At 24.2% G+C, this 17620-nt stretch overlaps 1 protein-coding gene across 1 annotated transcript in view; it reads left to right on the plus strand.

The window, feature by feature from the left end:
- The first annotated feature begins 2713 nt into the window (after positions 1 to 2713).
- The window catches only part of LOC111684554, a 72936-nt gene continuing 58029 nt past the window's right edge, over positions 2714 to 17620 (plus strand). The window contains exon 1 of the mRNA XM_046954392.1: positions 2714 to 4308. The gene's annotated coding sequence lies outside the window, so the exon portion shown is untranslated. The remainder of the gene's footprint in view (positions 4309 to 17620) is intronic.

Here is a 17620-nt window from a genome sequence, read left to right on the forward strand (position 1 = left end):
GGGTTCGACTCCTACCATAGAAAGTATTAGGTATTAGGTATTAAGTATAAAGTATAAAGTATAAAGTATAAAGTATAAAGTATAAAGTATAAAGTATAAAGTATAAAGTATAAAGTATAAAGTATAAAGTATAAAGTATAAAGTATAAAGTATAAAGTATAAAGTATAAAGTATAAAGTATAAAGTATAAAGTATAAAGTATAAAGTATAAAGTATAAAGTATAAAGTATAAAGTATAAAGTATAAAGTATAAAGTATAAAGTATAAAGTATAAAGTATAAAGTATAAAACCCAGCTAACTAAAAATAGCAAATTGTACGTATGATTGATTTTAAATTAATCATACGCACCGAAACAAACTCTGTATTTATAAAATTTGCATATATATTTCCAATTTTAATGTTCTTTCAAAATTGTTCACTTCTTAAACTTTGATATTTTTAAATATAAAAGAAATCTATAAGGTCGTAGTGTGTTTGTGATGTCGTTCACCTTTCTTGAGTTTCACCTTTATAAGTTTGGTTTCAACAAGCAAATACTTTAGTATCATGTATTCTAGAACTTCTAACCAATTAAAAAAAAATTTCTTCATTTGTTTTTGCTCTACAAAATTATATGGTATTTACATACATACATATATACGATATTTACATGGTAGTAGTTAGAAAAGTTTAGAAAAAGTTGTAGGGTATTTTAAACACACTATGACCAAATAAAAATTCCAATTGAATTTTTTGCATTATATTCCTACAGCTGCAAAATACTAGCTGGCAAATGTTGAAAGTTGCATACTCCTAGTGGACTGGTAAGTAACGAGGGTCGGTAAAACTGCTGTGTTTTTATTTGTTTAAGATAAATTTAAAATCAATAAATTTATATTGAAGTCTTTTTAATTTTAACCACTTTAATTTTTAAATAAGTTTTTGTGTAAACTATTTTCAATCCATCCTCCTATTTTACATTTACAATATTTTTTTTTGTAACAAAATAAACTCATTTATGGCGATTTTCCAATATATTACCAAGTACTCAAGTTACATGCCAACAAACAAATAGAAAATTTTCAAATAGTAAAAAAAGAATAAAATTTAATAGAAAAAGGGAAAAATCCAACTAAAGTGAATAAAAAAAAAATCAAAGAAAATAAAAGAAATCAAAGCATCTAATAACCAATGATTACCAAAAATGAAAACTATTGTTGAGATAAACGTACTGGTAATAGTTGTAACTCCTTATATTACTACTGCTACAGCTATTGCTGGCTTCCATTTAAACCATTATAATATTTGTTATTGTTGTTGCAATAAGTAGCCAGGCAACTCCTTATCGTTTTCTAGTTGATCAAAATTTAAAGCTTTTATTTAAAATGGCAACAGCAGGAAATGAATATTACAAAACATAATACACACACTCACACATCTACTTGAATAAAAAGAAAAAATATTTATTTTCTCAAACGTAGAAAATTGTATGAAATTGAAAAATCTATTTAACTAATACAAGTAGAAGCTGCCGAAAGTATTAGAAATCTAAGAATTAAGGAACAAAAAATAGCGCATTTAAATGCAATGTTCTTGTATTTTGGTTAAATTTCTTATCTTCGTGTTGACTGCCTTTTAGTTGTTATTGTGAAAATTGTATTATGTTTAGCCAGTTGGCTGGTTTTACAAATGATTATAGTACGAGAATTGTGTTTTTTGTAAAATATATAAAAGTTGCATTTCTTGTTTTGGTAATTGATGTTAAAACTATTTAAGTTGTTTTTGTTATATTTGGCAAAGAAAGAATAGCAGGTGCAATATTTTGACAAAGTTATTTGGTTTTTTATCTTACGTGGTTAAGTTATTTTAATTGGTTATTTGGATGTTAGATTTATAAATGTTTATTAGAAGTTCTAGAATACTTGATTCAGAGTATTTGCTTGTAGAAAGGCAACTTATAATTAAATCTCAAGATAGGTGAACGACACCACAAACACACTACGACGTTATAGATTCCTCATTCATTTAAAAATATCAAAGTTTAAGAAGAAAACAATTTCATTGAAACGTTTTAAAAACATTAAAATTTGCAGGAAATATATGCAAATTTTATATATACAAAATTTGTTACGGTGCGTATGATTAATTTAAAATCAATCATACGTACAATTTGCTATTTTTAGTTAGATGGATTGTATACTTTATACTTTATACTTTATACTTTATACTTTATACTTTATACTTTATACTTTATACTTTATTCTTTATACTTTATACTTTATACTTTATACTTTATACTTTATACTTTATACTTTATACTTTATACTTTATACTTTATACTTTATACTTTATACTTTATACTTTATACTTTATACTTTATACTTTATACTTTATACTTTATACTTTATACTTTATACTTTATACTTTATACTTTATACTTTATTTTATAAACATATGCCTTTAACGCTCTTATACCAGTTTCTCTGATGGGAATCGAACCCACGACCTCCGGTCTGAGAGGCAAGAGCACTAACTACTAGCCTACTAAACCAACATTCCCAGCAATAACTTTTAAAATTGTTTAGTTTTTGTAGTGTGTACTTAATATTTAATATAAAAATCTCTGGTACACCAAGTCTCTATAAAGCATTTCCTCTCTGTTTATATTTTTAGATTCCACTCGCACGTGCTGCTATCAACTTTTTTCCCTCATAAATAACTGTTGCTTTTGTGTTGGCCTCTTAACATAGCATCCACATTAACAGTAAACTGTTAGCAACATTACAATGTAAAGGATAAATGTTTAGACGCAAACAAAAACGAAGTGTTAGAAACACGAACCAATCAGTTTAGTAACGGTGGACAATGAAACAACACGGTCTTTTGAAAACGGAAACTGAGAAAAAGTGAAAAATAAAAAAAGAAAGTAAAATATCAAAAGAAAAAAATAAATATTAAAAATTACTAAATAAAAATATGAAAATAATGTAACACGTAAAAGTTTTGTGCATAATAATGAAAAAAAAACGCTGATTTTGCGCTTGTTTAAATAAAATGAATAGAATGATGCTCAAATAAAAATGCACATATGAATAAATAACGAATGAATGTAAAAGAGTTTTTTCAAAAGAAAATATAAGTTTTATAAGTGAATATAAAAAGTAAAAGAAAAAAAATTGTGTTAGAAAATATGTTAAATATGAAAAGGTTTTAAAATTATTAAAAAAAGTTTTTCTTTGGTGACGTTAAGAGTGGAGCGATGTGCCAGAAAAAGTTTCAAACTTTTTAAACTTTAACTTCCGGTCTTTTGTGTGTGTGTGTGTATTGGCTAGTATTAAAACAATATGTTGAGGCTAATGAGTTTATAATATTTGTATTTTTTTGGAGAGAAAGAGGAAAAAAAATCTTTAAATTGAAAATTAATATGATAAATAAATATTAAAGAAATGCCTCGTATATAAAACCATTTAAACTAATAAAAAATGAACAAAACAAAATATAAATTAACTCATTATTTGTTTTACTTGGTTTTTGCTTTTTTTTGTTAAATAAAACAATTAATGTTTGTGTTGAGTGTTTAACTATTAAACCAGTTTTTGTGGTAAAAATAAAATAAAGAAAGGAAAATAAAATAAAAAAACGTTTTTATTTAAACTGAGGTCTGAGGTTGATAAATAAATGTCATGCATTGAAAATTAAACAACAACAACTACATGCTTTGGAAAAAAATGTAAATATTTGTAAAAGTGTGTGTGTGTTAAAGTACAAGGATCAGTTTGTGTGGCATAAAAAAAGTTTTTTTTACAATAAATTACAACAAAAAAAGAATAAAGTTAAAAGTATGTGTGTATAAAGCCAATGAATGCAATTTAGTTAATTGAAATTTACATTTGATTTAATTAAATTTTTAATAAGTTATAAAACAATACAAGAAAAAAACATAAAGAAAACAAAACATCCACAAACCATAGAGAAAAAATGTTAAAATGAAAAATCTCTTTTTTACCAACAAACATACACACAGAACAAACACATATACATAGAACATGCTTGTTAATAGAAAGCAAAAACTTTAACAAAGTGTTGGTATACATTGCTGTAGTGCAGCAAATCAAAAACAACAATAGCTCAAGAGCTAGAAACAAAAGAAAATACAACAATAACTATAGTGTTTAAATAATTAACAATTACTTTCGAGTTTTTTTTTTGCTCAAAGCTTTTTTATGCTGGTGTTTGTAACAGTGCTTAAGCTGATTGCTTCCAGTTATTCTTCAAATTCTAACTGCCTATCGCCTGTTCATTGCTGTTTCATCTGTATTAAGTTAAGGTAAGTTTTATCATATTAATATTTATAAATATTATACTTTTTACTCTATACACATTGTTTAAGGGAACCTTATATATATCCTTTCTTTTTATCCTTATACATGTTTGTTTTTTTTTTTTGTCTTTTGGAATTTTTTTCCATTTTTCTTTTTTAGCAAAAGGGGAAATTTTTATTGTGCAAATTTTTCTTTTATGTCTTTGTTTAGTTTTTTTTTGTTACATTTTTTCATACAGATATTTTCAGTTAATTGCAATAGCTTTCGTTTAGTTTTTATACTTTTCTTTTTTTTCTGTATAGAATTCTTTATGAATTGCAACTGGAATTAGTGTTAAAGGCTTTTAGGCCATTGGTATTAGAATATAAAGCATATAAAGAATTTTAAATTAAAAAGAAATTTTTGGCTTTTAGAGAGAAACATGTTTTCTAAAATAAAAAAAAAAATCTAAAAAAAATTTAAAAGAAAAATTTTTGCAAAGAATCAATTAAAATGATTTCATAATATATTTAAAAAATTTCTAAAATAAAAAAAATGTATGAAAATTAAATCTTTTAAAAATTTTAAATTTTTCATCTTTAATGTGAAATATTTTCACTTTTTCCTTTTAAACCCAAGAGATTTTTGGCTAAATTTTGTGTTAAATATTTTATTGGTAATTGCTTAAGCTTTCATTTATTAAAATAATTTTAAAATTACACAAAATATTCAACTTTTTCCAGAACTAGATATTTTTGTTATACTTGGGCGTATGATTGATATTAATTTAAACTTTTCTTCTAAAGATTTTTTTCAAAATTTTCATCACAATATTATAATGTTAATGCAACAAATTTTAATTTATTAAAATCCTTTGGAAATCAAAGAAATAATTAAACTTCTTTGAAACTTTATTTTTTTGTATACCTGAGCGTATGATTGATATTAATTTAAAACTTCTTCTAACACTAAAATATTTTTTTCTAAATTTTTATCACAATATTTTAATGTGAATCCAAGAAACTTTCCTTTAAGCAAAATCTATTTTAAATTAAATAAATTACTAATTTTTTTCTTAAATTTGATTTTTTGGGTATACCAGAGCGTATGATTGATATTAATTTAGAAATATTTAAATGTTCCCATAAAATAACAGATTTTTTTTTCTAAATTTTCGTTACAATATTTTAATGTGAATTTGACAAGCTTTAATTTGAAAATCAGTTCAAAATCGCTTGGAAATTACAGAAATTATTATACCTGAACGTATGATTAATATTTATTTACAAATATTTTCTATTTTCTTCAAAGACCTAGAAATTATTTAACTGATTGCTATTGAATACTTAATAATAAAGCCAACAAGCTTTCATTTAATAAAATCTTTTATTAAATGAAAGTTTTTTTAAAACTTATTATTTTTGTTGCACCTGGGCGTATAATTGATATTAATTAACAAATATTTACACTTTTCTCTTGAAGCTTATAGATTTTTTACTGAATTTTCATTTTACTAGATTTCTAATGAAAACCTATGCTTATTAAAATCACTTGAATATTAAACACTTTTTTTCAAATAAAATTATTTTGATTGCAACTGGTTGTATGATTGATATTAATTTATAAAAATTAATAAGATTTCAAATTTCTTCAACATTTTTCTTTTTAGGCGAAGAGATTTTCTCACAGTTTTTCAAAAAATATTTCATTATGTAATCGTTTAAAATTACTAAATTCTTCAACTTTTCACGAATTTTTTTAATTATACGCCCGTAGGCGTATGATTGTTATTAATTAACAAATATAACTAAAAGTCTTAAAAAAATCTTAAAGAAATTAAAATATTTTAAAACAAATATTAATACTTTGTATCTGCTTGATTGCTTTAAATGGTTATTTAAAATTTTCTACTTTTAGGTAAAATTTCTTTAATGCTTTCTTCCTATATCAAGAAATTCTTTAACAGACTTTTAAAGAATATTTTATCGTCTGACAAATAAGCTTTTGTTTATTAAAATCGTTTAAAAATTACAAAAGTTATTAAATTTTCCGTAAAGATAGTTTTTTAAAATGCAACTGGGCGTATGATTAATATTAATTAAAAAATTATTAAAAAGCAAGTATAAATGGTATAAAATTTTCTCACAAACATTTGCTTATTGTTATAATTCGCTACTTAAATCTTCTACAATTAAAATAATTTATCGTCATTTTGCTACAAAGCTCTTAAGCAATTGTAATTTTGTAATTAAGATTTTGATAACTTTCATTAACATTACATAGTATAACAACTATTAAGCTGCTTAAAAATTTTACTTAATGACAACAAAACATTAAAGATAAAACCAGAAATAATGGAAAATTTTTCAAATAACAAGTCTGTTGAACTTTTCAGCACACATGCTGCAAAAATAAAAATTATGTTCCAAAAAAAAAAAAAACACTTTAATTCTATAAATAAAACTAACTATAGCATTACAACCTATAAATACTTTAGCTTTTATTACATTTTTTTATTACATTTTATTAAAAACATAAAAACATATACATGTATTTTTTAGCTATAATTAAATTTGACACAATATAATAACATAGATATGTTATAGTTATTAATTTATAACGGAAATATACACTGACACTACAGCAACTTTACTAAACCCGGAAATACTCTAATACACATACATATTAATAGAGCAAGTGTTGAGGGTGAGACAGCTGCAGTTTAACACAAGTATTATTTTTTATTTACTGTTGAAATTATCAACCAACATCACGTTTTACGGATCACTATTATTCAACATTAAATTCGGCATAAATATAGAAAATACGATTAAAACGGAAAATATGATAGAATGTGTGTTAAAGGTAAATGAACTGAAATTATTATTTTTGAGGAAATTTTAACAGGACATTATGGGTGTTTAATTTAGAATTGTTAATTCAAAAGTGAATGTACACAATAGTCCAAACTATAGACTGGGCAAGACTATAGTATAATTCAGAGTATAGACTAAACTGTTGTCCAGACTATAAATTTGTTTGTAGTTTAAACTAAAGACCAGACTCTGGTCAATACTTCAAACTAGACCGTAGTGCAGACTATAGACTTGACTAAAGTCCAGACTCTAGACTAGTCTATTCTCCACACTAAAGACTAGACCATAGTCTAGACTATACCTTTAGTCCAGATTGTGGATAAAAGTCCAGACTATAGACTAAACTATAGTCCAGGATATGGATTAGTTTATAGTCCAGTCTGTACACTAGACCATAGACTGAACTTTAGTCCATTCTGTACATTAGACCATAGACTGGACTATAGTCCATTCTGTTACCTAGACCATAGTCCAGACTATAAACTGAGTAAATCGGACTTAAGTCCCAGACGAAAGACTAGTTAGATAGTAAATAGTTTATGCTATAATATAGTTCAAAAGACTAGGTCAGACTATAGACTTGACTACAGCCTAGGCTAGACCAGACTACAGTCCACACTATAGACTTAACCAGTCAGTACTGCAGTGCGGACTATGGATTTGACTGCATTTCAAATCATAGATTTGACTGCAGTGCAGACTATAGACTTGACTGCATGCCAGACTATAGACTTAACTGCAGTCCAGTCTATAGATTTGACTGCAATGCAGTCTATAGACTTGACTGCAGTCCACAAAAAAGACTATAGATTTGACTACAATCCAGATTATAGATTTCACCACAGTCCGGATTGTAGACTCGACAAAAACAAAGACTATAGACTTGACTGCAGTGCGTACTCTAAACTTGACAACAGTCCAAGTTATAGACTTGACAACAGTAAAGACTATATACTTGACTTCAGTACAGACTATAGACAACAATTCAGACTTTAGACTAGACTACAGTCCAGACTATAGACTTGACCAGACTGTACTTGACTAGAGTCTAGATTATAGATTAAACTCTAGTCTACAGTCTACTCTTTAGTCTAGACATGTTAAGTTAGAAATTACTGTTTAAAATTAATTTTTAAATAATATTGCTCATACGTCTTGTTGTCTATTTGTTACAAAATATTTAAATGAATTTTTCCCTAAATTCCTTAAAAATAATAAAAACATTGTTTCTTTAGTGCCCTTAAGTTTCTTTTAATAATTTTTAATTATTTCCTTTCGAACATAAATCATTGCGCACTTTTTCCCCTGCCTTACTATAACGCAGCCTAAGTCCACCTAAGTGTCTCTTAAGTGTTTGTCTTTTGACGTGTTAAAAATATTTAAGCGTCTGATTAACATAATAATTTTCAATATTACAAAAAGTAGAAAGAAGATGATTGTCTTTACCAACACCACCCTCTCCCCCATTTTAAGTAATTAACATTATTTAAAGGTCTGGCATTTAGTTTAGTGTTCATTTCCTTTTAGCCATTTGCTTTTGTTGTTATAATTTTTTTTGATCCATATTGTTTTGTATAAAACAAGTGTTTCTGATTTGAAAATTGTTGATGCTTTTTAAATTTAATTTTTATTTTTAGTGAAAATAAATTTTTATGGTTTTTGTTTGTTGTTATAGGGAGACGAGGCAAATGTTTTATTATTTTTAGAATATTTAATTAAGTTTTCTTAGGGGTAAATGTAAGGAGGAGGAAGAGGAGGAAGGAAGAAATATTAAATATTTGAAAATAAGTTTTTTTTTAAAGATTAAGAAAATTGTTAGTAAGTGCTGGGATTATTAAAGTTTAAAACTGTTAAAAGAAGGCTTAAGCAGGCTAAAGAAAAAAGGTGGAATTTCTTTAGTTGAAAGCTTTTACACTGAAAGAAAAAAAGACAAACTAATATTTTTTGCAAATTAAAGTAATTTTTTTGAAATTTGTTTAAAAGTTTTAATATTTTTAAACTTTGCTGTTGTTTTATGCCAAAATATTCTATACGTTCTTAAAAATTTATTTTAATATTCTGAAGGACTATTCTGTTCTGCAACAAATAAGTTTTATATCTTCAAAATCGGTTGAGAATTGTAAAAGTTATTAACATTTTTGCAAAAAAACTCTCATGCTTGCCTTGCTTAAGCAATCTTTAGTTTTCTTTAGCATAGTTTTAGGTGCTAATAAGAAAATTGTATGAACATTTGAAGTGACTCTTGAAAATATAGAATAACTTTTGCAATTTTCAAGCGATTTAAAAAATTTAAAATGTTTTAAACTCTCAACAGAATTGACTTTAATAAATATTATAAAAATTTCATTTTTTCTTTCTATTTTCATAGAAAATTTAAAAGAAATAACAAGTTAAAGTTGAAATATTAAAAAAATTTATAAATTAAACAATTAACCTTAAAAAAATTAAATAAATAATGACATTTTCTCTTAGGTCTCATAAATTAAATTAAATTTCTTTATAAATAAATCTTTTAAATATGACAAGGGTTTTATAAACTGTTTTTTATATTCTTCACAAAAATATTTACTTTTCAACTGCTGTTTAACCACTTTACTAAGAGTAGAAGGAAAAAGAATCATTTTCTTCTTTTTCTTTTTTTTTGCATTTTACTACCTTAACAGTTACAAATATTATTTGCAGTTTTTTCCTGCTTCCTTCCCAGCTGAAAGTAGAAAAAAACTTTTATGCAGGTTTAAGCAAATAAGTGAATAAAAAGTACAAAAATAGAAACTAATAAAACATAAATGACATTGATTTGATTTAAGTAACTAGTGAATGTATATAAAAAAAATACAGAAAAATAAAGAAATAACTGAGCAAATATGTACTTAAAGATAAAAATGGAAAAATATAAAAAATTGAATTTTTTTGTAGAAAAAAAAAAAAAAAAAAATAATAAAATTATTTTAAAATAAATTATAGAAAATAACAGAAAGAAATGTTATTATAATTTTAAGGAAAATTATATAAATAGATAAGATTTAAAATAATGATAAAGTAGTACAGAAGCAACAGCAGAATAACTTGCAACACTAGTTCTGTGTTAAATTGCCTTTTCTGTGACATTAAAAACGTTTCTTTAAAGCCACATCAATAAAACTTTAAAGAGCTTTTTTTAAGTATTTTTTTTTAAATTTGCAATTAATTGAAATTGTTTTTCCTTTATTTCTTAATTTTTATCATGTGTCATAAATAGCATGTCACCAGACGTAGACACAGTCAAATGTCATATAAATAAATTTTTACTCAAAGGACCAAAAGAAAAAAAATATGTAAAAAACAGTTCCTTTCAACATTAACATACAAACTTTTGCTTTAAGTTGTTGTCATGACATGTTGTGCTTGATCCCACATCTTCTTTAAACAACTGTAGGCGTATTAGAGGTTTTGAATATATTTTAAAGATTTTTTTATCAGAAAAGTATTAAAAAATGTGTTTTTGTACATTAAACTTGTGGAAGATCAAACGCATTTTTTTAAAGGTACTTTTGCTCAAAAGGTTTTTCAACTTGAAATCTGTTGAAATCATATATCTGTTTCTAAGGAAGTTTTTTATAAAAAGTATTCTTCGTTAAAGGGAACTTTTTTTTGGAAAAGTACTTTTGTTGAAAAATCTGTTAGAAAACAGAAACCTGGTGAAGATCAAAGACACTTTTTTCTCAAAATGGGTTTTCTACTTAAAAGTATGATATTTGTTGAAATCATACTTATCGTACTAAGAAAATGTTGTACAAAAAGGTATTTTGAGTTAAATGAAACAATTGTTAGAAAGGTACTTTTGTTGAAATGGAACTTTGGTTGTAAAAGTACTTTATTCCTATAACTTTCGTTATGCCGATAGGACCACATTTCGCATACCCGCTGTACAGACAAGAGTTATCCAGCAAGCAGAAAAGGTTCTTGAGAAGTTATAAGAAACTTTTATATAAAAAACACTTTTGGTTAAAAGACACTTTTGTGCAAAAAGTACTTTTTTAGAAAGAAATTTTTGACTTTCGTTTAAGGCTAATTCTGAGAAGTTATAAGAAACACTTATGTTTATGAAAAAAAACTTTTGGTTAAACGGCACTTTTGTAGGAAAAGTACTTTTGTTTAAAAGAAATTTAAAACTTTTCCTTAAAGTTATTTCATTTGTTTAACTAAAATTAACTTTTGTTTAAAGAAAACATTTTTATTTTTTTAAAAATTGAATTTTTTTTAAAGTTTTAAGGAAATCTAAAAGTACCTTCATCTACAAGATACTTCTGTTAAAACGATCATGTTGTTTTAAGGGACTTTTAGGTAAACGCACTTCTATTCAAAGGAAATTTTTGTTGAACGTTTTTTAGAGAACTTTTGTGTAAAAAAGTACTTTTGTGTAAAAAAGTACTTTTGTGTAAGGTAATTGGTTGTTTGTTGGTTTTTCTTTAAAAAAGTACTTTTGTTCAAAGGAAATACTGTTTTGAAAATTAATTTTGTTCTTTTGATTAAAGTTTAAACTTTAAACGGTACTTTTTTGCAATATTTCTTCTGTGAGAATGGTACTTTTTTGTTTTTCTGTTTAATGAAAACATTGGCTTTTGTTTAAAATAGGATTTTTGTTAGAAGAAAATACTTTTTTCAAAGTAAATTTTGTTTAAACAGTTCTTTTGTAACTATGTTTCTTCTGTGAGAAAGGAACTTTTATGTCAAAAGTATTTGGCTTTTGTTAAAAAAGTAGTTTTATTTAAAGGAAATACTTCCTCTAATGACATTTTTTCTTAAAACTGTTTTTTTTTCTTAAAAAGTACTTTTATTAAAATGTTTCTTCTGTGAGAATGGTATTTTTGGTTAAAAAGTACTTTTGTTTAATGAAAACTTTGGCTTTAGTTAAAAGATTATTTTTGTTCAAAGGAAATACTTTTTCGAATGTCACTTTTTGTTAAAACAATTTTTTTTTTGTTTAAAAGGTACTTTTGCTGAAATTTTTCCTCGTTGGGAATGGTCCTTTTTTTGGAAACTACTTTAGTTTAAAAGTACTTTTGTCGTAATTTTCCTTTAATTCTCTTAAAAATATATCTTTTTAAAAGTTTTTAAATATTATAAGGTACAAAAATTCTTTTGTTTAAAAGGTACTTTTTGTAAATCTTCTCAGTTTAAAGAAAATTGTAGTTTAAAGGTACTTTTGTTGTAATTCTGCTTGAAATGGTTTGATGTAATTAGGTATAAACGAAATCAGTTCAAATTGGAGAATTTCTAATCAAAAGTTTCTGCGGAGTCGACAATGCCTATGTCCGTCTATCTGTCTGTCTGTATGTCCGTCCTTATGTTTGTCAGTCCGTCTGTATATTGGTTAAAATCAATTTTTTTATAGACCTCAGAATGCCTTGGGGATTTAAATCTTTAATAATCTAAAGGACTGCTTTTGATACAACAACATAAAGCAAATCTTTTTCTTGTCACATTTAAACGTTTTAATCAAAAAAATTTAAAATTAAAAAAAAACTTGTTAATATTTTACAAAAAACCTTTGAACATATTTCCTTTTTAACTGGCGGCAAATTTGACAAAAATAAAAATAAAACTTGTAACATATCTCGAAAAAGCATGTTTAAATTATGAAAATTACTTTTAGGAATTTTAGTTAATTACTTAGGAAACAACATGAGAACTTTATTTAGATTAAAAGTAAAAAGAGTTGTTATATTACTCCATAGCATAAACGAAGATAAAGAAACATATTATATGAAAATATAAAAACCCAGCAAACAATAGTTCTTGAAATTTGAAAAGCAAAATGAATAAAAAATAAAGTATTAAGAAAAATTTCTATTTTATTTGTGTTTTGTTTAGCTGCAAGCTGAACTACAGGTGGTATAAGTAATATTTTAGATTAATAGAAAATTTTCTAAAAATTATCATAAAACTAAAAAAAAAAACACTAAATAAATACTCTTTAAAACATTGTGCTGGCTTAGGGAACAAAAATTTTATTACAAAGATCACACATAAAACTGGGAAAAAAATATAATATTTTTCTTCTTTCTCTCAGCTGTCTGATTAAGAGAACAGTAGTTAATGTTAATGTTGTTAAAATTCTTTTTGTGGTTTTTTATTATGTCGGGGGTTTTCTTTTAATTCTTTTCACTTTATTTTTATTTTCCTCAATTTGTTGTTGTTTTTTGTTTTGTTTTCCCACACAAAGTTTTTAATTCATTTAACGCCTTAAGCTGGTTATAAAAAATAAAGTAGAAAGAGAAAAATGTAAAAAAAACCAAACAAACATATTGTTTTAGTTTACTGCACAGAAACATATACACCCCTAGATTAAGGAAAAAACCAAACGAAAAAAAAACTTTTTTGATTCATTTCATTTTGATGAATACAGCAAGATATGCAGACAAATTGTGTTTTATTCTTCTCCACTTCTGCTATTCGCCTAAAAAAGGAAATTAAGATTTATGGCGACAATTTTACAGCTTTAAATTAAGACACTTTATCAGTTTATCAGCTAACCAAGGTTTATGTTCTTATATATGTATGAAAAATAAAGTTGAAGAGTTAATTTGTTCTAAGAAAAAATGGGAAAGAAACCCAACATTTTAAGAAGTTTTTAAATGTGATTAATTTTTGTAATACCTTTTTAAGAAATCAGATTTGTTTGACAGTATTTAGTGTTAAAAATGTATAGAAAAATTGGTATTTAATTAAGGTTTTTGTAGATGAAATGAAAAATAAAAAAATAAAATTTTTCTTTTATAAACGGTTTATAAATAAGATTTTGTATGGAAATGTTGTTTTATAATCCTTTAATAAAATAAAAATGTTGTTTGTGAATAAGGGGGTTAATGTAAAAGTTTCGAATTTGAAATTAAATGTTAAGAAAAATTGAATTTCTGAAGGACTACAGGAAGTATGAGTAATATTTTCAAAAATATTTATTTTGCTCATACGTCTTGTAGTCTGTTCAGACGATTTCAGTTTTAAACAATTACTTTAGTTGATGCTATCTCAGATTTAAAGAAATAAACCACGACCTCCATCTGATTTATTATTTGAAATTGTATTTTTTTTTCTATAATTTCAAATTTAGAATTTGAATTTCTTTTTTTTTGATAAAATTTACAATTTTTACCAAAACTTTACAAAAATTCTATTTTAAAATTATATTTATACTAAAAAATTTTCACATGAGGCACATCTCACTTAAAAAAACATTATTTTCTAAAATTAAAAAAAAAATCAATAATTTAAAATTTTACAAAAATTCCAAATTTTACAAAAATTCGAATTAAAAAAAATAATTTTTAAAAAACAATATTTATTTTATAAAAATTTTCTCTAAAATTTTAAATTTTCTATAAAATTTAAAAATTTCTCTTAAATTTAAAAATTTTTCTAAAATTTAAAATTTTCACTTAAATTTAAGAATTGCACTAAAATATCAAAAATTTCAATAAAATTTAAATTTTCACAATGAATTTATTTTATCATTAAAATAAAACAATATTTTCTAAAAAAAGAATTTCTTTTAACGATAAAATTTAAAATTTTTACCAAAACTTTACAAAAATTCTATTTTAAAATTAAACTTTTACTAAAAAGTTTTTACAAAAGGTACAAAATTTAAAATTTAGAAAAATTTAAAATTTTACAAAAATTTAAAATTTTACAAAAATTCAAAATTTTACAAAAATTCCAAATTTTACAAAAATTCAAAATTTTACAAAGACTTAAAATTTTACAAAAATTTAAAATTTTACAAAAATTTAAAATTTTACAAAAATTTAAAATTTTACAAAAATTTAAAATTTTACAAAAATTTAAAATTTTACAAAAATTCAAAATTTTACAAAAATTCCAGATTTTACAAAAATTTAAAATTTTACAAAAATAAAAAACTTTACAAAAATTCAAAAATTTACAAAAAATTCTATTTGAAAAAATTTGATTTTTACGAAACAATATTCACAGGAGGCACACTCTCACTAAAAATTATTAATTTAAAAATTTCAGTAATATTTAAAAATTTCAAAATTCAAAATTGAAAAATTTTACTAAAATTTAAAAATTGCACTAAAATATTAAAATTGCACTAAAATATCAAAATTGCACTAAAATATCAAAATTGCACTAAAATATCAAAATATCAATAAAATTAAAATTTTCACTAAAATTGAAATTTTCACAATGAATTTATTTAAATTTTCACGAAAATATTTCCTTTATAAAAGAATATATAAAAATTTTACAAAAACAGTTAGTTAGTTAGTTAATTCATTGCTTTGTTTTGCAAATTTTTAATAGACGTATGCTTAATATTATCTTTATCATATTAATCATACGCTACATTTCACGCTCAACAATCTGCTGGGGTGAAACATGAAAAGCCTTCTTTATAAACTTTTATTTATATTTATTACACTTTCATTTAAATACTGAATCTTAAATTACTACATCAAACGTTTTTCGTCCCTTAACATTATAGCGAAAGTATGTTTTAGTTCCTTTTTATCGTAGGGAGAATTTTATCTAACATTAATATAAAGATTATCATTAAATCAAAAAGTAATAAAGTATTATTCTCAAATACAAGTACTCTATTATTATAGATATTATCATTACCAATGGAATTTTTTTCCTTTTTTATTTCTTGTTTTTTTTTTCTTTTTTTTTTGAAATTTAGTATTTTTATGTAACACGGGCCAAGGCTTGTAAGTTATTTACTGCATTGTCTTGTAGATTTGTCACGCTTGGCAAATCATCTTTACGAGTGTATTTTATATTTGAGTTTTTTTTCCTGTGTTGCTATTTTATTTTTTCATACATAACAGACATACTTTAATCAACACAATCGTCATCATCATCACCATCAAGTAGAAGGCAAAAAAAATGTTGAAAATAAAAAAGCCACATTTCCTTAGAAGTAAATGTTAAACAAAGAAAATAAAAAAACTTAAATAAATGTGTAGTAAAAAGAAGAGAGATTTTTTTTTATATTTAAGACCAAAAAATATAGTCATATAAAATAAAAATAAAGAAAATATTTTACTTAAACATTTCCTATGCAAGACAACAAACTTAACATCCGTTTAAAGCACCCACTGAAGCTTTTGTTTGGAACCAGCTGTAAAAAAACTTAAATATGTTTTGCACTAACATCTTGTGCTCATTCTAATACAAAATACACAAACACAGTTTATTCTCATTCTAACATTTTTTTTATTTATATATAAAACAACTGACTTTTTAAGTTATTGTTGTAGTAACCTCGAAAACAAAATGAGTATAAAAAAAATAAACATAAAAAGTTTTCTCTTTTTTGTTGTTGTTGTTGAATTTTTTACGCTCTAAACATGTGTACAAATGTGTAACTAAACGACTATAATTTTCCAAGTATTAGTGTTTAACATACAACAAAAAATGTATTTATATCTGTATAAAAAAGAATAAACATTAGGAATAGTATATAATAATAACAACATCAACAACAACTACTACAACAACAATAAAATAATAAACATTTTTTTTAACATTCTAATTTGTGGTTCTTGCTGCTGCCTCCACCCATATTACTCTACAAATACTCTTCCTTGTCAGTTTTATAATTTTTATCATTTTCATGTTGTATATAGTTGTAGTTGTTGCTGTTGTTATTATATTTGTTTTCTTCATATAATTTTGTTGTATGACATATGTTTCTCGTACTCTTTACCTCTATATCTTGTACTTTTCAACATTTAATCACGCTAGTTATGCGTGCCTTATTATTATTAAAGTGATGTGTATGTATGTGTGTTCGCAAGAAAAAGCTGAAGCCTTTAAGCTTTTTTTCAGTATTGTTCTCTCAATATCAAAGTCATTTACATGCTTTATTTACTCTTAAGTGTTTGTTGTTGCTATTGCCTTTTGTTAGATTGTTGCTGCTTAAACTTAAAAGTATTTAAAATTTTACATTTAAATTGCCTCTTGTTGTTGGTAATGAAGGTTTCTCTAACTCTTTTATATTTACATTTATTATTAGAAATTGTCTTACTTTATAACTCATATAAGTTTTTCTTTAGATTATAATTTTATTGTTGTTGCATAAGTAGAGAGATTATAATTATTGTCAATGCAGATATAATCACTTCATGTTTTTAGTTACAGTTAAAGTTAATTGTTAGTGTTTTGTGAAGATTAGCAATTTTTACTTTTAATTGTTTCAAGTTTTAAGTTAGCTTACAATAACTGTTACAACAGAACTAGAACAGAATTAGAATAGAACTAGAACAGAACTAGAACAGTACTAGAACAGAACTAGAACAGATCTAGAACAGATCTAGAACAGATCTAGAACAGATCTAGAACAGATCTAGAACAGAACTAGAACAGAACTAGAACTAGAACAGAACTAGAACAGAACTAGAACAGAACTAGAACAGAACTAGAACTAGAACTAGAACTAGAACAGAACTAGAAC

The sequence above is a fragment of the Lucilia cuprina genome, chromosome 6, assembly GCF_022045245.1.
Source record: "Lucilia cuprina isolate Lc7/37 chromosome 6, ASM2204524v1, whole genome shotgun sequence".
In the NCBI taxonomy this organism is placed as follows: Eukaryota; Metazoa; Arthropoda; class Insecta; order Diptera; family Calliphoridae; genus Lucilia; species Lucilia cuprina.